Consider the following 24,790-nt stretch of genomic DNA (forward strand, 5'->3'; position numbering starts at 1 on the left):
CCTCTTCTGCGAGGTGTGCTAGGGTTTGTGCCAACGACTGGGAAGGCTGGCTGGGGATGCCCTGGCTGGCTGCTACCTGCCCACTAGGCGGCAGTGTAGCCGTCCCACTCGCCTCCGTCTCTGCCTGCGAGGGCAAGACTGGGGACTTTGTGTGGACATTAGCTGGTTTTGGATTTATGGGGGCCACCTGCAACTTGCTGTCTTTGATCCTGATCTTCTTTCTTTTCCCCCCCTCGTCTCTACCCTTTCTTTTCCCCACCCTCTGCTGGTTCTTCACTCCCTTCCCCTCCTTCTCACTCTCACTTTCACTGTCGCTTTCGCTTTCCTCCCCCACGGACTCAATCCTTATGGCGTCATAACGAGAGCCGAGGGGGAGTGCTGGCGCTGAGAGGGCCCTACTCAGGGGGGGGCCGCTGCTGGGTCCGGGCTCCCTCCCTGCCTCGTGTTCTGCATCAGAGGAGCTACTGGAGGAGCTAGATATTAAACTGATAAGAACAGATACTACACTTGATCTTAGCCAAAAGGCCGAGAAGCGATGGCGACTTGGCCCTTGCCCGGGGCCCCCCAGCCTGGATGGCACAGGGGGATTCAAAGGTGGGTGCAAAATTTCAAGCACAAGCAGACCCCCAAAAAACGGGCTGCTGCTTCCAGAGGGGAAATGTGCAATTTAAGCAGGAGAAAACAAAACAAAGCAAAAACACACACATAACACCAAAAACAAAACATAAACTGGCGGAGTGCGTCTTACAAATAGTCATGCCAAGCTGCTATGCTGTGCAAGGTGCCTTGGGTAACTACAACTGTGCCTCGCTGGCTGGCTGGCTAAGAAGGACCTGGCATAGGGACATGTTCCACCACACTTGTCTGGTTAGCTGCATGCTCCCAGGAAACAACCTGCTGCTGTCTACATCATCACCACATGTGAATAAAAGAAAGAAAGACAGCAAGAAAGAAAGAGAGAAAGAAAGAGAGAAAGAGAGAAAGAAAGAGAGAAAGAAAGAAAGAGAGAAAGAAAGAAAGAGAGAAAGAAAAAAAAAAGAAGTAAAATGGCGGGAAAACTTGCATCAACACTGGCACTCTCCCTCCAGCAGGGGTAGACAAAATGCTCACAGGAGAGATCCAGATCTGACTTTGACCAACGTTAGAGAAAGGTGTGCACCGTTCCCGGAGGTACTGCAATACCGGGCCGATGCGTGGAGTGGACGGAGCAAGCCCCTGTTCCATCTCCCGATTCCAAAAATCAATTTAATATATGGTCCCCTGATAGGGGACGTATCAGATATTAAACTGATAAGAACAGATACTACACTTGATCTTAGCTAAAAGGCCGAGAAGCGATGGCGACTTGGCCCTTGCCCGGGGCCCCCCAGCCCGGACGGCACAGGGGGATTCAAAGGTGGGTGCAAAATTCCAAGCACAAGCAGACCCCCCAAAAACGGGCTGCTGCTTCCAGAGGGGAAATGTGCAATTTAAGCAGGAGGAAACAAAACAAAGCAAAAACACACACATAACACCAAAAACAAAACATAAACTGGCGGAGTGCGTCTTACAAATAGTCATGCCAAGCTGCTATGCTGTGCAAGGTGCCTTGGGTAACTACAACTGTGCCTCGCTGGCTGGCTGGCTTGCTAAGAAGGTCCTGGCATAGGGACATGTTCCACCACACTTGTCTGGTTAGCTGCATGCTCCCAGGAAACAACCTGCTGCTGTCTACATCATCACCACATGTGAATAAAAGAAAGAAAGACAGCAAGAAAGAAAGAGAGAAAGAAAGAGAGAAAGAAAGAGAGAAAGAAAGAAAGAGAGAAAGAAAAAAAAAAGAAGTAAAACGTTGGGAAAACTTGCATCAACACTGGCACTCTCCCTCCAGCAGGGGTAGACAAAATGCTCACAGGAGAGATCCAGATCTGACTTTGACCAACGTTAGAGAAAGGTGTGCACCGTTCCCGGAGGTACTGCAATACCGGGCCGATGCGTGGAGTGGACGGAGCAAGCCCCTGTTCCATCTCCCGATTCCAAAAATCAATTTAATATATGGTCCCCTGATAGGGGACGTATCAGATATTAAACTGATAAGAACAGATACTACACTTGATCTTAGCCAAAAGGCCGAGAAGCGATGGCGACTTGGCCCTTGCTCGGGGCCCCCCAGCCCGGACGGCACAGGGGGATTCAAAGGTGGGTGCAAAATTTCAAGCACAAACAGACCCCAAAAAAACGGGCTGCTGCTTCCAGAGGGGAAATGTGCAATTTAAGCAGGAGAAAACAAAACAAAGCAAAAACACACACATAACACCAAAAACAAAACATAAACTGGCGGAGTGCGTCTTACAAATAGTCATGCCAAGCTGCTATGCTGTGCAAGGTGCCTTGGGTAACTACAACTGTGCCTCGCTGGCTGGCTGGCTTGCTAAGAAGGTCCTGGCATAGGGACATGTTCCACCACACTTGTCTGGTTAGCTGCATGCTCCCAGGAAACAACCTGCTGCTGTCTACATCATCACCACATGTGAATAAAAGAAAGAAAGACAGCAAGAAAGAAAGAGAGAAAGAAAGAGAGAAAGAGAGAAAGAAAGAGAGAAAGAAAGAAAGAGAGAAAGAAAAAAAAAAGAAGTAAAACGGCGGGAAAACTTGCATCAACACTGGCACTCTCCCTCCAGCAGGGGTAGACAAAATGCTCACAGGAGAGATCCAGATCTGACTTTGACCAACGTTAGAGAAAGGTGTGCACCGTTCCCGGAGGTACTGCAATACCGGGCCGATGCGTGGAGTGGACGGAGCAAGCCCCTGTTCCATCTCCCGATTCCAAAAATCAATTTAATATATGGTCCCCTGATAGGGGACGTATCAGATATTAATACTCTTTTATTGAGATTTTACATTTTTTACATTTACACCCATTCGTTTTTTCAATCATTTTACATTTCTTTTAAAGATGACATTCATGCATACAGACATACATTTTGTTTTAAAAGCATTTAAAATACATTTAAAAACACCAAGACAATTGTGCTTTGTACATGGTTAAAACAGACACAGATTAAAATCAACATGAAAAAAACCTGTGCTGTTTTAAAAGTGACTGGAAAAAAAGAACCATCTATAAAAAAACCAGTGCTTGTGAGGGCCGGGGAGTGCTCTCTAAAAAAGTGAACATAAACCTAGATCTAAAACAGGGACAGGGGAAAAGGGACAGTGTATAAACAGTGAGTTAAAATTCTAAAATTTTAAAACACTTAAAATGTAACTTTTAATAGTTTACATTAAAAATCTTAAAGATACATAAAACAAAACAAAACAAAATCAAATAAAACATTCAAATTAAATCAAAGGTGCATAAAACTGAAACAAAAAGACTACATAAAACCAGGGCACCGTTGAAAAACGGTCATGCCAGCTAAAAAGGGCGGAATGCTGGCATGACAAAATAAATAAAAGGCTTAGCGGTGCCCCGTAGTCCCGCTCCTAGGAGCTAGCGGTTCCAGTTTTTTCCTTTATTCCATCTTCACGTCCTGAAGTCCGGCGATCCTCCACTCCGCGCAGGCCTTGTCCTTCCCGAGGGTCCGGATGTCCAGAATTACAAAGTCCTTGATAAGAGTTTGTGCCCTTCTGGTCGTGGTGATAGTGTCTAGCTCCTGCTTGTGATAGACACAGACGTTACGGCCTTCCCACAGGATCTGCTTGACAACATTGATGACACGCCAAACGCACTTAGCTGTGCTGGTAGTGATTCCTCCCGCAGGCCCATAGAGCACAGTCTCAGCGGTCATCTTGGCCGTGTCAGCAAACCTGTTTAGGAAGACAGAGACAGAGAGCCAGACACTGCCAGCCACATCACACTCCCAGAAGATATGGGCTGGTGTTTCTCTCTTGCGGCACTTTGCATAGGGGCATGTTTCTACTTGGGCTAGTCCCCTCCTGAACATGAACGCTCGAGTGGGGAGTGCACTGTGGACGGTGTTCCATGCTATATCCTTCTGGACATTACTGAGGCAGCTGTGAGACACATTCTCCCAGATTTTTTGGCTTTGGGTGAGGGAGAAAGTAGCTACTTTTTCAATTTCCTGGGAACCGGCAAGATATTTAGTTACAGCCTTGTATTCCCAGGAGGCCAATTTTGCTTTATCTAAGCCCAATTTATATATAGTGTCCCTTAAGGTTCTATAATACAATGGGGGGTCCCAGGAGTACGGCACGGTGTTATCAATAGTGCAGAGGCCCAAGGCCCTGAGACAGGTGGCAAAATAGAAACGATTCATGTAACATACCTTCCTGTCCAGGGCCTGGATGTTCTTGATAGTTTGCGTGAGCCCCTGCACTCGGGTGAGCTGCACAACGTCCGGGACCCCCTTACCTCCCTTCTTGTCGGCTTTACTCAGAGTGGCTCGTTTTACCCTCTCCATCTTGCTGCCCCAGATAAAGCGGTGGATAATGCGGTCCACCACTTTTTTGGTGGTCCTGTCTGGGGGAAAGATTTTTCCTACATAAGAGAGGATGGGGAACAGTATAGACTTGGTTATTAATACTCTACCCGTCATTGTTAAGGATCTTGTGCTCCATCCGCCAATCTTTTTACGGACCTGGTTAATGGCCGCCGTCCAGCTCTGGGCCCCCGAGCTATTGTTCTCGAAAATGAGGCCCAGAATCTTGATTTTGTCCTTTTTGACAGGGTACATGTCCGACAGTTCCCTATCTACCTGCCAATTTTTAGACACGTAGACTTCGCTCTTGGACTTATTAATCACTGCCCCGGTCGCCGTGCAGTACTTCTCAAGGATATTACTAATCCGAGGTACCGACGATGTGTTGGTGCAAATGAGTGACACATCGTCCATATATGCTGTTGTTTTGACCTGGACCCCGTTGGATCCAGGCAGCTGGAAACCAGTTATATTGGTATCCCTACGAATTGCCTGCAGGAGGGGTTCAATGCACACGACATATAGCAGTGGGGATAGTGGGCAACCCTGTCTGACCCCTGACTGGATAGATATTTTACCAGTCAGGTGCCTGTTCACCAAGACTCGGGTACTAATGTTTGTATATATGGTTTTAACCCACTCCCTAAGTCCAGGAGCGAATTTCATCTGGTCCATCACTTTGTACATATATTCATGGCTTACCCTATCGAACGCCTTCTCCTGGTCAAGGTTGAACAGGCAGAGGGGATGGTTCCGTTCTCTAGAATAAGCCAGAATGTCCCTTGTTAACATTAAAATATCCGTGATGGACCTCCCTGGGACGCCACAAGCCTGGTCGGGGCCAATGACCAAAGGGAGGTGTACTTGTAGCCGGAGCATCAGAGCTTTGGCTAGTATCTTGTAATCCACGCAAAGGAGGCTGATTGGGCGCCAATTCCGTAGATCTTTAACTTCCCCTTTCTTATGAAGGAGAGTAATTACACTCTCCCGCATAGAAGGGCCCAACCGCTTCTCCCTGTAGACCGCTCTGTAGACCTCCGCTAAATGGACTTTTAGCGTGTCCCAAAAAAGATGGTAATACTCACCCGGGATGCCATCTGGACCTGGCGTCTTACCGGTGTTCATGGTCTTAACCGCCTGGGTGAGCTCCTCCAGCGTGAGTTCTGGGTCCTTCTCCTCCTCCTCGTCGTCCCGCACTGAGTCAGGCTCCAACTGGCTCAGGAACCACTCTATCAGGGTGTCATCTGTAGCTTTGATGTTATACAGGTCCCTATAGAAGTTCTCTACCACTTTTTTCACTCCCTCACTATCCTCTACTATCCTCCCCCTGCTGTCGAGCATGGAGGACATCAAGTGCCGCTTCTCCCTCGTTTTCTGGAAGAAGAAGCGAGTACACTTTTCGTCTTCCTCCATTTTTTGCACTTTTGCATTGTGCATGACCTTTCGTTGTTCCTCCCTACAAAGCACTGAAAGATCTAGCTTGGTCTGGGCTATCTCGTCGCTTACAGGGAACCCCCGAAGCTGAAGCAGGCTCAGATGCTGGAGGGCAGCATTCAGGTATTTATATTTGGCTCTCCTTTCTTTTGCTTTCCTCTTGCCTGCTGCTATGAAATAACCCTTAGGGCATAGGGACATGTTCCACCACACTTTTCTGGTTAGCTGCATGCTCCCAGGAAACAACCTGCTGCTGTCTACATCATCACCACATGTGAATAAAAGAAAGAAAGACAGCAAGAAATAAAGAGAGAAAGAAAGAGAGAAAGAGAGAAAGAAAGAGAGAAAGAAAGAAAGAGAGAAAGAAAAAAAAAGAAGTAAAACGGCGGGAAAACTTGCATCAACACTGGCACTCTCCCTCCAGCAGGGGTAGACAAAATGCTCACAGGAGAGATCCAGATCTGACTTTGACCAACGTTAGAGAAAGGTGTGCACCGTTCCCGGAGGTACTGCAATACCGGGCCGATGCGTGGAGTGGACGGAGCAAGCCCCTGTTCCATCTCCCGATTCCAAAAATCAATTTAATATATGGTCCCCTGATAGGGGACGTATCAGATATTAAACTGATAAGAACAGATACTACACTTGATCTTAGCCAAAAGGCCGAGAAGCGATGGCGACTTGGCCCTTGCCCGGGGCCCCCCAGCCCGGACGGCACAGGGGGATTCAAAGGTGGGTGCAAAATTCCAAGCACAAGCAGACCCCCAAAAAACGGGCTGCTGCTTCCAGAGGGGAAATGTGCAATTTAAGCAGGAGAAAACAAAACAAAGCAAAAACACACACATAACACCAAAAACAAAACATAAACTGGCGGAGTGCGTCTTACAAATAGTCATGCCAAGCTGCTATGCTGTGCAAGGTGCCTTGGGTAACTACAACTGTGCCTCGCTGGCTGGCTGGCTTGCTAAGAAGGTCCTGGCATAGGGACATGTTCCACCACACTTGGCTGGTTAGCTGCATGCTCCCAGGAAACAACCTGCTGCTGTCTACATCATCACCACATGTGAATAAAAGAAAGAAAGACAGCAAGAAAGAAAGAGAGAAAGAAAGAGAGAAAGAGAGAAAGAAAGAGAGAAAGAAAGAAAGAGAGAAAGAAAAAAAAGAAGTAAAACGGCGGGAAAACTTGCATCAACACTGGCACTCTCCCTCCAGCAGGGGTAGACAAAATGCTCACAGGAGAGATCCAGATCTGACTTTGACCAACGTTAGAGAAAGGTGTGCACCGTTCCCGGAGGTACTGCAATACCGGGCCGATGCGTGGAGTGGACGGAGCAAGCCCCTGTTCCATCTCCCGATTCCAAAAATCAATTTAATATATGGTCCCCTGATAGGGGACGTATCAGATATTAATACTCTTTTATTGAGATTTTACATTTTTTACATTTACACCCATTCGTTTTTTCATTCATTTTACATTTCTTTTAAAGATGACATTCATGCATACAGACATACATTTTGTTTTAAAAGCATTTAAAATACATTTAAAAACACCAAGACAATTGTGCTTTGTACATGGTTAAAACAGACACAGATTAAAATCAACATGAAAAAAACCTGTGCTGTTTTAAAAGTGACTGGAAAAAAAGAACCATCTATAAAAAACCAGTGCTTGTGAGGGCCGGGGAGTGCTCTCTAAAAAAGTGAACATAAACCTAGATCTAAAACAGGGACAGGGGAAAAGGGACAGTGTATAAACAGTGAGTTAAAATTCTAAAATTTTAAAACACTTAAAATGTAACTTTTAATAGTTTACATTAAAAATCTTAAAGATACATAAAACAAAACAAAACAAAATCAAATAAAACATTCAAATTAAATCAAAGGTCCATAAAACTGAAACAAAAAGACTACATAAAACCAGGGCACCGTTGAAAAACGGTCATGCCAGCTAAAAAGGGCGGAATGCTGGCATGACAAAATAAATAAAAGGCTTAGCGGTGCCCCGTAGTCCCGCTCCTAGGAGCTAGCGGTTCCAGTTTTTTCCTTTATTCCATCTTCACGTCCTGAAGTCCGGCGATCCTCCACTCCGCGCAGGCCTTGTCCTTCCCGAGGGTCCGGATGTCCAGAATTACAAAGTCCTTGATAAGAGTTTGTGCCCTTCTGGTCGTGGTGATAGTGTCTAGCTCCTGCTTGTGATAGACACAGACGTTACGGCCTTCCCACAGGATCTGCTTGACAACATTGATGACACGCCAAACGCACTTAGCTGTGCTGGTAGTGATTCCTCCCGCAGGCCCATAGAGCACAGTCTCAGCGGTCATCTTGGCCGTGTCAGCAAACCTGTTTAGGAAGACAGAGACAGAGAGCCAGACACTGCCAGCCACATCACACTCCCAGAAGATATGGGCTGGTGTTTCTCTCTTGCGGCACTTTGCATAGGGGCATGTTTCTACTTGGGCTAGTCCCCTCCTGAACATGAACGCTCGAGTGGGGAGTGCACTGTGGACGGTGTTCCATGCTATATCCTTCTGGACATTACTGAGGCAGCTGTGAGACACATTCTCCCAGATTTTTTGGCTTTGGGTGAGGGAGAAAGTAGCTACTTTTTCAATTTCCTGGGAACCGGCAAGATATTTAGTTACAGCCTTGTATTCCCAGGAGGCCAATTTTGCTTTATCTAAGCCCAATTTATATATAGTGTCCCTTAAGGTTCTATAATACAATGGGGGGTCCCAGGAGTACGGCACGGTGTTATCAATAGTGCAGAGGCCCAAGGCCCTGAGACAGGTGGCAAAATAGAAACGATTCATGTAACATACCTTCCTGTCCAGGGCCTGGATGTTCTTGATAGTTTGCGTGAGCCCCTGCACTCGGGTGAGCTGCACAACGTCCGGGACCCCCTTACCTCCCTTCTTGTCGGCTTTACTCAGAGTGGCTCGTTTTACCCTCTCCATCTTGCTGCCCCAGATAAAGCGGTGGATAATGCGGTCCACCACTTTTTTGGTGGTCCTGTCTGGGGGAAAGATTTTTCCTACATAAGAGAGGATGGGGAACAGTATAGACTTGGTTATTAATACTCTACCCGTCATTGTTAAGGATCTTGTGCTCCATCCGCCAATCTTTTTACGGACCTGGTTAATGGCCGCCGTCCAGCTCTGGGCCCCCGAGCTATTGTTCTCGAAAATGAGGCCCAGAATCTTGATTTTGTCCTTTTTGACAGGGTACATGTCCGACAGTTCCCTATCTACCTGCCAATTTTTAGACACGTAGACTTCGCTCTTGGACTTATTAATCACTGCCCCGGTCGCCGTGCAGTACTTCTCAAGGATATTACTAATCCGAGGTACCGACGATGTGTTGGTGCAAATGAGTGACACATCGTCCATATATGCTGTTGTTTTGACCTGGACCCCGTTGGATCCAGGCAGCTGGAAACCAGTTATATTGGTATCCCTACGAATTGCCTGCAGGAGGGGTTCAATGCACACGACATATAGCAGTGGGGATAGTGGGCAACCCTGTCTGACCCCTGACTGGATAGATATTTTACCAGTCAGGTGCCTGTTCACCAAGACTCGGGTACTAATGTTTGTATATATGGTTTTAACCCACTCCCTAAGTCCAGGAGCGAATTTCATCTGGTCCATCACTTTGTACATATATTCATGGCTTACCCTATCGAACGCCTTCTCCTGGTCAAGGTTGAACAGGCAGAGGGGATGGTTCCGTTCTCTAGAATAAGCCAGAATGTCCCTTGTTAACATTAAAATACCCGTGATGGACCTCCCTGGGACGCCACAAGCCTGGTCGGGGCCAATGACCAAAGGGAGGTGTACTTGTAGCCGGAGCATCAGAGCTTTGGCTAGTATCTTGTAATCCACGCAAAGGAGGCTGATTGGGCGCCAATTCCGTAGATCTTTAACTTCCCCTTTCTTATGAAGGAGAGTAATTACACTCTCCCGCATAGAAGGGCCCAACCGCTTCTCCCTGTAGACCGCTCTGTAGACCTCCGCTAAATGGACTTTTAGCGTGTCCCAAAAAAGATGGTAATACTCACCCGGGATGCCATCTGGACCTGGCGTCTTACCGGTGTTCATGGTCTTAACCGCCTGGGTGAGCTCCTCCAGCGTGAGTTCTGGGTCCTTCTCCTCCTCCTCGTCGTCCCGCACTGAGTCAGGCTCCAACTGGCTCAGGAACCACTCTATCAGGGTGTCATCTGTAGCTTTGATGTTATACAGGTCCCTATAGAAGTTCTCTACCACTTTTTTCACTCCCTCACTATCCTCTACTATCCTCCCCCTGCTGTCGAGCATGGAGGACATCAAGTGCCGCTTCTCCCTCGTTTTCTGGAAGAAGAAGCGAGTACACTTTTCGTCTTCCTCCATTTTTTGCACTTTTGCATTGTGCATGACCTTTCGTTGTTCCTCCCTACAAAGCACTGAAAGATCTAGCTTGGTCTGGGCTATCTCGTCGCTTACAGGGAACCCCCGAAGCTGAAGCAGGCTCAGACGCTGGAGGGCAGCATTCAGGTATTTATATTTGGCTCTCCTTTCTTTTGCTTTCCTCTTGCCTGCTGCTATGAAATAACCCTTAGTTCTGATTTTGACCATCTCCCACCACTCTATAGGGGAGTTGAATAGGTCACGCAAAGTGGTCCACTCAACAAGCCTGCTCTTATAGGCTGCAGCTATGGAGGGGTCATCGAGTAAGGAGGTGTTTAATTTCCAGACCCCTGACCCCATCTGGGAGGTCTGAGGGACCTGCAATGTTACCTGCAGGAGCCTATGGTCAGAGAAGAAGACGGCCTGGGTGTCTACTGCCGTCTTCGTAAGGGAGCTGGTATGCAGGACGAGATCTATACGGGAGAAGGAGGTCCCAGATGAGCTCACCCAGGTAAAGGGAGGCACCAGGTCCTTACCTGCATCACACAGGGAGAAATCAGATATTACGGAGGACAAAACTCTACTAGAGCGGTCGTTGCGTGGCCTGCTCCGGTCTACGTCCCTCAGAGCACAATTGAAGTCACCTGACACGATGACGGGTACGTTCCCCAGCAGGAGTGGACGCAGCTGTGGAAAAAATTGAACTCTTTCGTTTTGGTTAGTGGGTGCGTAGACATTGACCAGTCTGAGGGGAGTGTTGTTGTATGTCACATCCACGCTCAGAATTCTACCAGGTTCTACCTCCCTGCTGCTGCGGGAGGTAATAAAAGGGTTTTTAAACAGGATACCTACTCCGTCGGCTCTGGCTATGTTGGAGCCCGACCAGAAGGAGTCCCCCAGGGTCCAACTCTCCTTCAGGTCCCTATAATCATGGCTCGACGAAATACCACACTCCTGCAGAAAGATGAGATCTGCTTTCAAGTTAGCTAGATAGTTTAGTACATCAAATCTTTTTTGTGTCTCCCTGATGCTCCTGACATTAACAGACACACATATCAGGGCCATCAGGGTAGCTAACAAGAAAAGGAGTCGCTGCGTCCACCCCATAGCGACTATGATTGGGAGGTCGGGACACTCTTCCTACTCTTAGCTCTACGCTTGCTTCGAGGGGGCTTGGGCTTATTTGCAACTCCCATCACCCCTGAGAAGGTACTCACTGCTGCCTCGTCCAAGAAGGCACCATCTTTATATGCACAGTACGTGGAGTTGTTTGGGCTATTCAACTCCCCACAAGGTAAGTCTGGTGGAACTTGCTCAGGGCCCCTCGGAACGTGTGGGTCAGCTTTGTCCTGGGGGGGGGTTATGACAGACAGCATTCTTTGGCTGTTACCGTCTGCTGAATTGGAGCTGTTAGCAGACTTCTGGCTTACCGCGTCCAGGGGTATTCCCATGTCCTCCAGTGCTGTATCTAGGAGGACCTCTAGGGGGCCCCTGGTTTTGCCCATACAAGGGAGGGGGTCAAGGATGCTTTGAAGGGAGGCCCTTCGCTTGAAGAGGGTCATTGCTACCGAGGTACTGCTGGTCAGGGAAGGTGTTGACCCCGACCTCTCCCTCGGTGCATTAGTGAACACCTCTTCTGCGAGGTGTGCTAGGGTTTGTGCCAACGACTGGGAAGGCTGGCTGGGGATGCCCTGGCTGGCTGCTACCTGCCCACTAGACGGCAGTGTAGCCGTCCCACTCGCCTCCGTCTCTGCCTGCGAGGGCAAGACTGGGGACTTTGTGTGGACATTATCTGGTTTTGGATCTATGGGGGCCACCTGCAACTTGCTGTCTTTGATCTTGATCTTCTTTCTTTTCCCCCCATCGTCTCTACCCTTTCTTTTCCCCACCCTCTGCTGGTTCTTCATTCCCTTCCCCTACTTTTCACTCTCACTTTCACTGTCGCTTTCGCTTTCCTCCCCCACGGACTCAATCCTTATGGCGTCATAACGAGAGCCGAGGGGGAGTGCTGGCGCTGAGAGGGCCCTACTCAGGGGGGGCCGCTGCTGGGTCCGGGCTCCCTCCCTGCCTCGTGTTCTGTATCAGAGGAGCTACTGGAGGAGCTAGTGGAGTAGCTGTTGTACTCTCTCTCTGGGCTGGGGGAAGGGGTCCTCGTAAAACGGGACATGTCTCGGGGGCGGGGGGGTGAGGGGGGTGCTGGTGATGATGGTGGTGCTGGAGTCTGGGTTTTGGATACTGTTGGTGGTGATGTGGACTGATCTTTGTTATTTGTTCCCTCTTCCTGCTCAGGCCTAGGCTTGTTCGTATTTGCCTTGCTGGCTCTGGCCATGTTGGCATAGGAAGAGGGGCAGTCCTTAAACAGGTGCCCCTTCTTTCCACACAAATTGCACTGCCTCTCTTCTCTGCAGTGGCTGGTCTCGTGGGGGGCGCCGCAGTTCCTGCACTTGACTACAGTACATGCGGCCGCCAGGTGTCCTAATTCCCCACATTTCCTGCAGAGTTTTGGCATCCCATTATAGAATACCAGCCCTCTGTTGGGCCCTAACACTATGGAGTTTGGAATGTGGCGGACGCCTCCAATGCCCGATGGATCAACATTAAGGCGTACCAGCCACTTTCTGGCTCCTGTCCAAACCCCATCTTCGTCTGTAATTTTCCTCCCTTCTGATGACACCCTCCCATAGCGGTTAAGCCATGTTGTAATATCATAGTCGCTAACAGCCTCATTGAAAAATTGGACAGTAACAACTTTCATTTCTCTGTCTGTCAGTGCATCCACACAAAATTCTTTGTATGGAGCGAGATATTTATTCTCCCCCCAAAAGGACCACATTTCTTGTAACTTTTGGGGGTTCCTAAAACTGACCTCAAACACTTCCTTAAGCCCTGGCAATTTCACCAAACAATTCAAGTCAGAAGGGGAAAAACCCATACCCCTCTGAAGAATGGTCCGGCTGAACTCCAGTCTCGTCAGTCCTGGTTCCGTTTCATCTTGCTTGTTTCTTGTGAAGCGCACCGCATTGTGCCTCCTGGCTTCCTGGGTTGGCCGGAACGCCATCCTTCAGCTGGCTCCTCCGATTGGGGTGGGAGAAGCCTCTGGACGTCCGGGTTGTCTCTCTCTACGGAAAAGAGACAACGTAAGAAGCAAATCTGGGCAGTTGAAGGAACTATTACTTTAGTCCCTGAGGAGATGGTCGCCTCGCAAGAGGGACCCCCTCCCCAGGTGAACGGTGTCCTTCCCTGGCGGAGTAGGGGGCGCTGCTTGGCACCGAGACCACGTAGGAAGAATCGTGGCTGTGACGCCTCCTCGGGGTCCGGGGCCGCCCTCTGCTCCTCCCAGATGGCGCCCTCTGCTGGGCGCCTGCTGCTCTCTCGGTCTGGATCTCGATTACAATCAAGGGCTGGGGATGAGGTCGTCTAGGTCATCAAAGGGTCCTCAAAGGTCGTCTGGATGGTAGGTCCTCCTTCTCTCTAACTCCAGGAACGTCTGGAAAAGCCGGAACCGCCTGAAAAAGAAAAAAACGGGAACCGCCTGAAAAAGAAAAAACTGCTCTCAACAGTCAACAAAATCTTGAAAGACCCTCGGCCTGGATTGGGCAAGCCAAAACCAGACTGAGCATTAGTCTTCCAAAAAGTTGCCGAGCTGAAGAAAGCCAGTCAAAAATAAAAAAAAATTCTGTTCCTCCTCACCCGAACAAACCTCTCACAGACCCTCGGAGGGAGCGGGCAATGCCACTACCCTCTAAGCCTTAGTCTTAGAAAGATTTATTCGAACTGAAGAGAAGCCAGAGTATATGGCTGGCTAAGAAGGACCTGGCATAGGGACATGTTCCACCACACTTGTCTGGTTAGCTGCATGCTCCCAGGAAACAACCTGCTGCTGTCTACATCATCACCACATGTGAATAAAAGAAAGAAAGACAGCAAGAAAGAAAGAGAGAAAGAAAGAGAGAAAGAGAGAAAGAAAGAGAGAAAGAAAAAAAAAAGAAGTAAAACGGCAGGAAAACTTGCATCAACACTGGCACTCTCCCTCCAGCAGGGGTAGACAAAATGCTCACAGGAGAGATCCAGATCTGACTTTGACCAACGTTAGAGAAAGGTGTGCACCGTTCCCGGAGGTACTGCAATACCGGGCCGATGCGTGGAGTGGACGGAGCAAGCCCCTGTTCCTTCTCCCGATTCCAAAAATCAATTTAATATATGGTCCCCTGATAGGGGACGTATCAGATATTAAACTGATAAGAACAGATACTACACTTGATCTTAGCCAAAAGGCCGAGAAGCGATGGCGACTTGGCCCTTGCCCGGGGCCCCCCAGCCCGGACGGCACAGGGGGATTCAAAGGTGGGTGCAAAATTCCAAGCACAAGCAGACCCCCAAAAAATGGGCTGCTGCTTCCAGAGGGGAAATGTGCAATTTAAGCAGGAGAAAACAAAACAAAGCAAAAACACACACATAACACCAAAAACAAAACATAAACTGGCGGAGTGCGTCTTACAAATAGTCATGCCAAGCTGCTATGCTGTGCAAGGTGCCTTGGGTAACTACAACTGTGCCTCGCTGGCTGGCTGGCTTGCTAAGAAGGTCCTGGCATAGGGACATGTTCCACCACACTTGGCTGGTTAGCTGCATGCTCCCAGGAAACAACCTGCTGCTGTCTACATCATCACCACATGTGAATAAAAGAAAGAAAGACAGCAAGAAAGAAAGAGAGAAAGAAAGAAAGAGAGAAAGAAAGAGAAAGAAAGAAAGAGAGAAAGAAAAAAAAGAAGTAAAACGGCGGGAAAACTTGCATCAACACTGGCACTCTCCCTCCAGCAGGGGTAGACAAAATGCTCACAGGAGAGATCCAGATCTGACTTTGACCAACGTTAGAGAAAGGTGTGCACCGTTCCCGGAGGTACTGCAATACCGGGCCGATGCGTGGAGTGGACGGAGCAAGCCCCTGTTCCATCTCCCGATTCCAAAAATCAATTTAATATATGGTCCCCTGATAGGGGACGTATCAGATATTAAACTGATAAGAACAGATACTACACTTGATCTTAGCCAAAAGGCCGAGAAGCGATGGCGACTTGGCCCTTGCCCGGGGCCCCCCAGCCCGGACGGCACAGGGGGATTCAAAGGTAGGTGCAAAATTTCAAGCACAAGCAGACCCCAAAAAAACGGGCTGCTGCTTCCAGAGGGGAAATGTGCAATTTAAGCAGGAGAAAACAAAACAAAGCAAAAACACACACATAACACCAAAAACAAAACATAAACTGGCGGAGTGCGTCTTACAAATAGTCATGCCAAGCTGCTATGCTGTGCAAGGTGCCTTGGTAACTAAAACTGTGCCTCGCTGGCTGGCTGGCTTGCTAAGAAGGTCCTGGCATAGGGACATGTTCCACCACACTTGTCTGGTTAGCTGCATGCTCCCAGGAAACAAACTGCTGCTGTCTACATCATCACCACATGTGAATAAAAGAAAGAAAGAAAGCAAGAAAGAAAGAGAAAGAAAGAGAGAAAGAAAGAAAGAGAGAAAGAAAGAAAGAAAGAAAAAAAAAGAAGTAAAACGGCGGGAAAACTTGCATCAACACTGGCACTCTCCCTCCAGCAGGGGTAGACAAAATGCTCACAGGAGAGATCCAGATCTGACTTTGACCAACGTTAGAGAAAGGTGTGCACCGTTCCCGGAGGTACTGCAATACCGGGCCGATGCGTGGAGTGGACGGAGCAAGCCCCTGTTCCATCTCCCGATTCCAAAAATCAATTTAATATATGGTCCCCTGATAGGGGACGTATCAGATATTAAACTGATAAGAACAGATACTACACTTGATCTTAGCCAAAAGGCCGAGAAGCGATGGCGACTTGGCCCTTGCCCGGGGCCCCCCAGCCCGGACGGCACAGGGGGATTCAAAGGTGGGTGCAAAATTCTAAGCACAAGCAGACCCCCAAAAAACGGGCTGCTGCTTCCAGAGGGGAAATGTGCAATTTAAGCAGGAGAAAACAAAACAAAGCAAAAACACACACATAACACCAAAAACAAAACATAAACTGGCGGAGTGCGTCTTACAAATAGTCATGCCAAGCTGCTATGCTGTGCAAGGTGCCTTGGGTAACTACAACTGTGCCTCGCTGGCTGGCTGGCTTGCTAAGAAGGTCCTGGCATAGGGACATGTTCCACCACACTTGTCTGGTTAGCTGCATGCTCCCAGGAAACAACCTGCTGCTGTCTACATCATCACCACATGTGAATAAAAGAAAGAAAGACAGCAAGAAAGAAAGAGAGAAAGAAAGAAAGAGAGAAAGAAAGAGAAAGAAAGAAAGAGAGAAAGAAAAAAAAGAAGTAAAACGGCGGGAAAACTTGCATCAACACTGGCACTCTCCCTCCAGCAGGGGTAGACAAAATGCTCACAGGAGAGATCCAGATCTGACTTTGACCAACGTTAGAGAAAGGTGTGCACTGTTCCCGGAGGTACTGCAATACCGGGCCGATGCGTGGAGTGGACGGAGCAAGCCCCTGTTCCATCTCCCGATTCCAAAAATCAATTTAATATATGGTCCCCTGATAGGGGACGTATCAGATATTAAACTGATAAGAACAGATACTACACTTGATCTTAGCCAAAAGGCCGAGAAGCGATGGCGACTTGGCCCTTGCCCGGGGCCCCCCAGCCCGGACGGCACAGGGGGATTCAAAGGTAGGTGCAAAATTTCAAGCACAAGCAGACCCCAAAAAAACGGGCTGCTGCTTCCAGAGGGGAAATGTGCAATTTAAGCAGGAGAAAACAAAACAAAGCAAAAACACACACATAACACCAAAAACAAAACATAAACTGGCGGAGTGCGTCTTACAAATAGTCATGCCAAGCTGCTATGCTGTGCAAGGTGCCTTGGTAACTAAAACTGTGCCTCGCTGGCTGGCTGGCTTGCTAAGAAGGTCCTGGCATAGGGACATGTTCCACCACACTTGTCTGGTTAGCTGCATGCTCCCAGGAAACAACCTGCTGCTGTCTACATCATCACCACATGTGAATAAAAGAAAGAAAGACAGCAAGAAAGAAAGAGAGAAAGAAAGAGAGAAAGAGAGAAAGAAAGAGAGAAAGAAAGAAAGAGAGAAAGAAAAAAAAAGAAGTAAAACGGCGGGAAAACTTGCATCAACACTGGCACTCTCCCTCCAGCAGGGGTAGACAAAATGCTCACAGGAGAGATCCAGATCTGACTTTGACCAACGTTAGAGAAAGGTGTGCACCGTTCCCGGAGGTACTGCAATACCGGGCCGATGCGTGGAGTGGACGGAGCAAGCCCCTGTTCCATCTCCCGATTCCAAAAATCAATTTAATATATGGTCCCCTGATAGGGGACGTATCAGATATTAAACTGATAAGAACAGATACTACACTTGATCTTAGCCAAAAGGCCGAGAAGCGATGGCGACTTGGCCCTTGCCCGGGGCCCCCCAGCCCGGACGGCACAGGGGGATTCAAAGGTGGGTGCAAAATTTCAAGCACAAGCAGACCCCCAAAAAACGGGCTGCTGCTTCCAGAGGGGAAATGTGCAATTTAAGCAGGAGAAAACAAAACAAAGCAAAAACACACACATAACACCAAAAACAAAACATAAACTGGCGGAGTGCGTCTTACAAATAGTCATGCCAAGCTGCTATGCTGTGCAAGGTGCCTTGGGTAACTACAACTGTGCCTCGCTGGCTGGCTGGCTTGCTAAGAAGGTCCTGGCATAGGGACATGTTCCACCACACTTGTCTGGTTAGCTGCATGCTCCCAGGAAACAACCTGCTGCTGTCTACATCATCACCACATGTGAATAAAAGAAAGAAAGACAGCAAGAAAGAAAGAGAGAAAGAGAGAAAGAAAGAGGCAATTCGTAGGGATACCAATATAACTGGTTTCCAGCTGCCTGGATCCAACGTGGCCCGGTATTGCCTGCAATACCGGGCCGATGCGTGGAGTAGCAAGCCCCTGTTCCATCTCCCGATTCCAAAAATCAATTTAATATATGGTCCCCTGATAGGGGACGTATCAGATATTAAACTGATAAGAACAGATACTCCTTTATTGAGATTTTACATTTTTTACATTTACACCCATTCGTTTTTTTCATTCATTTTACATTTCTTTTAAAGATGACATTCATGCATACAGACATACATTTTGTTTTAAAAGCATTTAAAATACATTTAAAAACACCAAGACAATTGTGCTTTGTACATGGTTAAAACAGACACAGATTAAAATCAACATGAAAAAAACCTGTGCTGCTTTAAAAGTGACTGGAAAAAAAGAACCATCTATAAAAAACCAGTGTTTGTGAGGGCCGGGGAGTGCTCTCTAAAAAAGTTCAAAAGTGAACATAAAACTAGATCTAAAACAGGGACAGGGGAAAAGGGACAGTGTATAGAACAGTGAGTTAAAATTCTAAAATTTTAAAACACTTAAAATGTAACTTTTAATAGTTTACATTAAAAATCTTAAGATACATAAAACAAAACAAAACAAAATCAAATAAAACATTCAACGTAAATCAAATAAAAGTCCATAAAACTGAAACAAAAAGACTACATAAAACCAGGGCACCGTTGAAAAAACGGTCATGCCAGCTAAAAAGGGCGGAATGCTGGCATGACAAAATAAATAAAAGGCTTAGCGGTGCCCCGTAGTCCCGCTCCTAGGAGCTAGCGGTTCCAGTTTTTTCCTTTATTCCATCTTCACGTCCTGAAGTCCGGCGATCCTCCACTCCGTGCAGGCCTTGTCCTTCCCGAGGGTCCGGATGTCCAGAATTACAAAGTCCTTGATAAGAGTTTGTGCCCTTCTGGTCGTGGTGATAGTGTCTAGCTCCTGCTTGTGATAGACACAGACGTTACGGCCTTCCCACAGGATCTGCTTGACAACATTGATGACACGCCAAACGCACTTAGCTGTGCTGGTAGCGATTCCTCCCGCAGGCCCATAGAGCACAGTCTCAGCGGTCATCTTGGCCGTGTCAGCAAACCTGTTTAGGAAGACAGAGACAGAGAGCCAGACACTGCCAGCCACATCACACTCCCAGAAGATATGGGCTGGTGTTTCTCTCTTGCGGCACTTTGCATAGGGGCATGTTTCTACTTGGGCTAGTCCCCTCCTGAACATGAACGCTCGAGTGGGGAGTGCACTGTGGACGGTGTTCCATGCTATATCCTTCTGGACATTACTGAGGCAGCTGTGAGACACATTCTCCCAGATTTTTTGGCTTTGGGTGAGGGAGAAAGTAGCTACTTTTTCAATTTCCTGGGAACCGGCAAGATATTTAGTTACAGCCTTGTATTCCCAGGAGGCCAATTTTGCTTTATCTAAGCCCAATTTATATATAGTGTCCCTTAAGGTTCTATAATACAATGGGGGGTCCCAGGAGTACGGCACGGTGTTATCAATAGTGCAGAGGCCCAAGGCCCTGAGACAGGTGGCAAAATAGAAACGATTCATGTAACATACCTTCCTGTCCAGGGCCTGGATGTTCTTGATAGTTTGCGTGAGCCCCTGCACTCGGGTGAGCTGCACAACGTCCGGGACCCCCTTACCTCCCTTCTTGTCGGCTTTACTCAGGGTGGCTCGCTTTACCCTCTCCATCTTGCTGCCCCAGATAAAGCGGTGGATAATGCGGTCCACCACTTTTTTGGTGGTCCTGTCTGGGGGAAAGATTTTTCCTACATAAGAGAGGATGGGGAACAGTATAGACTTGGTTATTAATACTCTACCCGTCATTGTTAAGGATCTTGTGCTCCATCCGCCAATCTTTTTACGGACCTGGTTAATGGCCGCCGTCCAGCTCTGGGCCCCCGAGCTATTGTTCTCGAAAATGAGGCCCAGAATCTTGATTTTGTCCTTTTTGACAGGGTACATGTCCGACAGTTCCCTATCTACCTGCCAATTTTTAGACACGTAGACTTCGCTCTTGGACTTATTAATCACTGCCCCGGTCGCCGTGCAGTACTTCTCAAGGATATTACTAATCCGAGGTACCGACGATGTGTTGGTGCAAATGAGTGACACATCGTCCATATATGCTGTTGTTTTGACCTGGACCACGTTGGATCCAGGCAGCTGGAAACCAGTTATATTGGTATCCCTACGAATTGCCTGCAGGAGGGGTTCAATGCACACGACATATAGCAGTGGGGATAGTGGGCAACCCTGTCTGACCCCTGACTGGATAGATATTTTACCAGTCAGGTGCCTGTTCACCAAGACTCGGGTACTAATGTTTGTATATATGGTTTTAACCCACTCCCTAAGTCCAGGAGCGAATTTCATCTGGTCCATCACTTTGTACATATATTCATGGCTTACCCTATCGAACGCCTTCTCCTGGTCAAGGTTGAACAGGCAGAGGGGATGGTTCCGTTCTCTAGAATAAGCCAGAATGTCCCTTGTTAACATTAAAATATCCGTGATGGACCTCCCTGGGACGCCACAAGCCTGGTCGGGGCCAATGACCAAAGGGAGGTGTACTTGTAGCCGGAGCATCAGAGCTTTGGCTAGTATCTTGTAATCCACGCAAAGGAGGCTGATTGGGTGCCAATTCCGTAGATCTTTAACTTCCCCTTTCTTATGAAGGAGAGTAATTACACTCTCCCGCATAGAAGGGCCCAACCGCTTCTCCCTGTAGACCGCTCTGTAGACCTCCGCTAAATGGACTTTTAGCATGTCCCAAAAAAGATGGTAATACTCACCCGGGATGCCATCTGGACCTGGCGTCTTACCGGTGTTCATGGTCTTAACCGCCTGGGTGAGCTCCTCCAGCGTGAGTTCTGGGTCCTTCTCCTCCTCCTCGTCGTCCCGCACTGAGTCAGGCTCCAACTGGCTCAGGAACCACTCTATCAGGGTGTCATCTGTAGCTTTGATGTTATATAGGTCCCTATAGAAGTTCTCTACCACTTTTTTCACTCCCTCACTATCCTCTACTATCCTCCCCCTGCTGTCGAGCATGGAGGACATCAAGTGCCGCTTCTCCCTCGTTTTCTGGAAGAAGAAGCGAGTACACTTTTCGTCTTCCTCCATTTTTTGCACTTTTGCATTGTGCATGACCTTTCGTTGTTCCTCCCTACAAAGCACTGAAAGATCTAGCTTGGTCTGGGCTATCTCGTCGCTTACAGGGAACCCCCGAAGCTGAAGCAGGCTCAGATGCTGGAGGGCAGCATTCAGGTGTTTATATTTGGCCCTCCTTTCTTTTGCTTTCCTCTTGCCTGCTGCTATGAAATAACCCTTAGTTCTCATTTTGACCATCTCCCACCACTCTATAGGGGAGTTGAATAGGTCACGCAAAGTGGTCCACTCAACAAGCCTGCTCTTATAGGCTGCAGCTATGGAGGGGTCATCGAGTAAGGAGGTGTTTAATTTCCAAACCCCTGACCCCATCTGGGAGGTCTGAGGGACCTGCAATGTTACCAGAGAAGAAGACGGCCTGGGTGTCTACTGCCGTCTTCGTAAGGGAGCTGGTATGCAGGACGAGATCTATACGGGAGAAGGAGGTCCCAGATGAGCTCACCCAGGTAAAGGGAGGCACCAGGTCCTTACCTGCATCACACAGGGAGAAATCAGATATTACGGAGGACAAAACTCTACTAGAGCGGTCGTTGCGTGGCCTGCTCCGGTCTACGTCCCTCAGAGCACAATTGAAGTCACCTGACACGATGACGGGTACGTTCCTCAGCAGGAGTGGACGCAGCTGTGGAAAAAATTGAACTCTTTCGTTTTGGTTAGTGGGTGCGTAGACATTGACCAGTCTGAGGGGACTTCTTTCTTTTCCCCCCCTCGTCTCTACCCTTTCTTTTCCCCACCCTCTGCTGGTTCTTCACTCCCTTCCCCTCCTTCTCACTCTCACTTTCACTGTCGCTTTTGCTTTCCTCCCCCACGGACTCAATCCTTATGGCGTCATAACGAGAGCCGAGGGGGAGTGCTGGCGCTGAGAGGGCCCTACTCAGGGGGGGGCCGCTGCTGGGTCCGGGCTCCCTCCCTGACTCGTGTTCTGCATCAGAGGAGCTACTGGAGGAGCTAGTGGAGTGGCTGTTGTACTCTCTCTCTGGGCTGGGGGAAGGGGTCCTCGTAAAACGGGACATGTCTCGGGGGCGGGGGGGTGAGGGGGTGCTGGTGATGATGGTGGTGCTGGAGTCTGGGTCTTGGATACTGTTGGTGGTGATGTGGACTGATCTTTGTTACTTGCTCCCTCTTCCTGCTCAGGCCTAGGCTTGTTCATGTTTGCCTTGCTGGCTCTGGCCATGTTGGCATAGGAAGAGGGGCAGTCCTTAAACAGGTGCCCCTTCTTTCCACACAAATTGCACTGCCTCTCTTCTCTGCAGTGGCTGGTCTCGTGGGGGGCGCCGCAGTTCCTGCACTTGACTACAGTACACGCGGCCGCCAGGTGTCCTAATTCCCCACATTTCCTGCAGAGTTTTGGCATCCCATTATAGAATACCAGCCCTCTGTTGGGCCCTAACACTATGGAGTTTGGAATGTGGCGGACGCCTCCAATGCCCGATGGATCAACATTAAGGCGTACCAGCCACTTTCTGGCTCCTGTCCAAACCCCATCTTCATCTGTAATTTTCCTCCCTTCTGATGACACCCTCCCATAGCGGTTAAGCCATGTTGTAATATCATAGTCGCTAACAGCCTCATTGAAAAATTGGACAGTAACAACTTTCATTTCTCTGTCTGTCAGTGCATCCACACAAAATTCTTTGTATGGAGCGAGATATTTATTCTCCCCCCAAAAGGACCACATTTCTTGTAACTTTTGGGGGTTCCTAAAACTGACCTCAAACACTTCCTTAAGCCCTGGCAATTTCACCAAACAATTCAAGTCAGAAGGGGAAAAACCCATACCCCTCTGAAGAATGGTCCGGCTGAACTCCAGTCTCGTCAGTCCTGGTTCCGTTTCATCTTGCTTGTTTCTTGTGAAGCGCACCGCATTGTGCCTCCTGGTTTCCTGGGTTGGCCGGAACGCCATCCTTCAGCTGGCTCCTCCGATTGGGGTGGGAGAAGCCTCTGGACATCCGGGTTGTCTCTCTCTACGGAAAAGAGACAACGTAAGCAGCAAATCTGGGCAGTTGAAGGAACTATTACTTTAGTCCCTGAGGAGATGGTCGCCTCGCAAGAGGGACCCCCTCCCCAGGTGAACGGTGTCCTTCCCTGGCGGAGTAGGGGGCGCTGCTTGGCACCGAGACCACGTAGGAAGAATCGTGGCTGTGACGCCTCCTCAGGGTCCGGGGCCGCCCTCTGCTCCTCCCAGATGGCGCCCTCTGCTGGGCGCCTGCTGCTCTCTCGGTCTGGATCTCGATTACAATCAAGGGCTGGGGATGAGGTCGTCTAGGTCATCAAAGGGTCCTCAAAGGTCGTCTGGATGGTAGGTCCTCCTTCTCTCTAACTCCAGGAACGTCTGGAAAAGCCGGAACCGCCTGAAAAAGAAAAAAACGGGAACCGCCTGAAAAAGAAAAAACTGCTCTCAACAGTCAACAAAATCTTGAAAGACCCTCGGCCTGGATTGGGCAAGCCAAAACCAGACTGAGCATTAGTCTTCCAAAAAGTTGCCGAGCTGAAGAAAGCCAGTCAAAAATAAAAAAAAATTCTGTTCCTCCTCACCCGAACAAACCTCTCACAGACCCTCGGAGGGAGCGGGCAATGCCACTACCCTCTAAGCCTTAGTCTTAGAAAGATTTATTCGAACTGAAGAGAAGCCAGAGTATATGGCTGGCTAAGAAGGACCTGGCATAGGGACATGTTCCATCACACTTGTCTGGTTAGCTGCATGCTCCCAGGAAACAAACTGCTGCTGTCTACATCATCACCACATGTGAATAAAAGAAAGAAAGACAGCAAGAAAGAAAGAGAGAAAGAAAGAGAAAGAAAGAAAGAGAGAAAGAAAAAAAAAGAAGTAAAACGGCGGTAAAACTTGCATCAACACTGGCACTCTCCCTCCAGCAGGGGTAGACAAAATGCTCACAGGAGAGATCCAGATCTGACTTTGACCAACGTTAGAGAAAGGTGTGCACCGTTCCCGGAGGTACTGCAATACCGGGCCGATGCGTGGAGTGGACGGAGCAAGCCCCTGTTCCATCTCCCGATTCCAAAAATCAATTTAATATATGGTCCCCTGATAGGGGACGTATCAGATATTAAACTGATAAGAACAGATACTACACTTGATCTTAGCCAAAAGGCCGAGAAGCGATGGCGACTTGGCCCTTGCCCGGGGCCCCCCAGCCCGGACGGCACAGGGGGATTCAAAGGTGGGTGCAAAATTCCAAGCATAAGCAGACCCCCAAAAAACGGGCTGCTGCTTCCAGAGGGGAAATGTGCAATTTAAGCAGGAGGAAACAAAACAAAGCAAAAACACACACATAACACCAAAAACAAAACATAAACTGGCGGAGTGCGTCTTACAAATAGTCATGCCAAGCTGCTATGCTGTGCAAGGTGCCTTGGGTAACTACAACTGTGCCTAGCTGGCTGGCTGGCTTGCTAAGAAGGTCCTGGCATAGGGACATGTTCCACCACACTTGTCTGGTTAGCTGCA

At 48.6% G+C, this 24,790-nt stretch overlaps 9 non-coding genes and 4 pseudogenes across 9 annotated transcripts; all 13 read right to left on the minus strand.

The window, feature by feature from the left end:
* Nucleotides 1-440: 440 nt before the first annotated feature.
* LOC131738808 (U2 spliceosomal RNA) lies at nt 441-537 on the minus strand (annotated as a pseudogene).
* Nucleotides 538-1,148: 611 nt separating this feature from the next.
* On the minus strand, nt 1,149-1,339 carry LOC131738276 (U2 spliceosomal RNA). The gene has a single exon (XR_009329840.1). It is a non-coding gene; the product is annotated as a U2 spliceosomal RNA (small nuclear RNA).
* A 591-nt stretch (nt 1,340-1,930) lies between these two features.
* LOC131739052 (U2 spliceosomal RNA) lies at nt 1,931-2,121 on the minus strand. The gene has a single exon (XR_009330220.1). It is a non-coding gene; the product is annotated as a U2 spliceosomal RNA (small nuclear RNA).
* A 599-nt stretch (nt 2,122-2,720) lies between these two features.
* On the minus strand, nt 2,721-2,875 carry LOC131738643 (U2 spliceosomal RNA; annotated as a pseudogene).
* Nucleotides 2,876-6,339: 3,464 nt separating this feature from the next.
* Nucleotides 6,340-6,530, minus strand: LOC131739053 (U2 spliceosomal RNA). The gene has a single exon (XR_009330221.1). It is a non-coding gene; the product is annotated as a U2 spliceosomal RNA (small nuclear RNA).
* Nucleotides 6,531-7,127: 597 nt separating this feature from the next.
* LOC131738654 (U2 spliceosomal RNA) lies at nt 7,128-7,282 on the minus strand (annotated as a pseudogene).
* Nucleotides 7,283-14,333: 7,051 nt separating this feature from the next.
* LOC131739253 (U2 spliceosomal RNA) lies at nt 14,334-14,524 on the minus strand. Its single transcript, XR_009330421.1, has one exon. It is a non-coding gene; the product is annotated as a U2 spliceosomal RNA (small nuclear RNA).
* A 591-nt stretch (nt 14,525-15,115) lies between these two features.
* LOC131739054 (U2 spliceosomal RNA) lies at nt 15,116-15,306 on the minus strand. The gene has a single exon (XR_009330222.1). It is a non-coding gene; the product is annotated as a U2 spliceosomal RNA (small nuclear RNA).
* A 587-nt stretch (nt 15,307-15,893) lies between these two features.
* LOC131739056 (U2 spliceosomal RNA) lies at nt 15,894-16,084 on the minus strand. The gene has a single exon (XR_009330223.1). It is a non-coding gene; the product is annotated as a U2 spliceosomal RNA (small nuclear RNA).
* Nucleotides 16,085-16,675: 591 nt separating this feature from the next.
* On the minus strand, nt 16,676-16,866 carry LOC131738258 (U2 spliceosomal RNA). Its single transcript, XR_009329822.1, has one exon. It is a non-coding gene; the product is annotated as a U2 spliceosomal RNA (small nuclear RNA).
* A 597-nt stretch (nt 16,867-17,463) lies between these two features.
* Nucleotides 17,464-17,654, minus strand: LOC131739057 (U2 spliceosomal RNA). Its single transcript, XR_009330224.1, has one exon. It is a non-coding gene; the product is annotated as a U2 spliceosomal RNA (small nuclear RNA).
* Nucleotides 17,655-18,138: 484 nt separating this feature from the next.
* On the minus strand, nt 18,139-18,304 carry LOC131738598 (U2 spliceosomal RNA; annotated as a pseudogene).
* Nucleotides 18,305-24,255: 5,951 nt separating this feature from the next.
* Nucleotides 24,256-24,446, minus strand: LOC131739058 (U2 spliceosomal RNA). Its single transcript, XR_009330225.1, has one exon. It is a non-coding gene; the product is annotated as a U2 spliceosomal RNA (small nuclear RNA).
* Between the last annotated feature and the right edge of the window lie 344 nt (nt 24,447-24,790).

This window comes from Acipenser ruthenus, chromosome 10 (assembly GCF_902713425.1).
Source record: "Acipenser ruthenus chromosome 10, fAciRut3.2 maternal haplotype, whole genome shotgun sequence".
Taxonomy (NCBI): Eukaryota; Metazoa; Chordata; class Actinopteri; order Acipenseriformes; family Acipenseridae; genus Acipenser; species Acipenser ruthenus.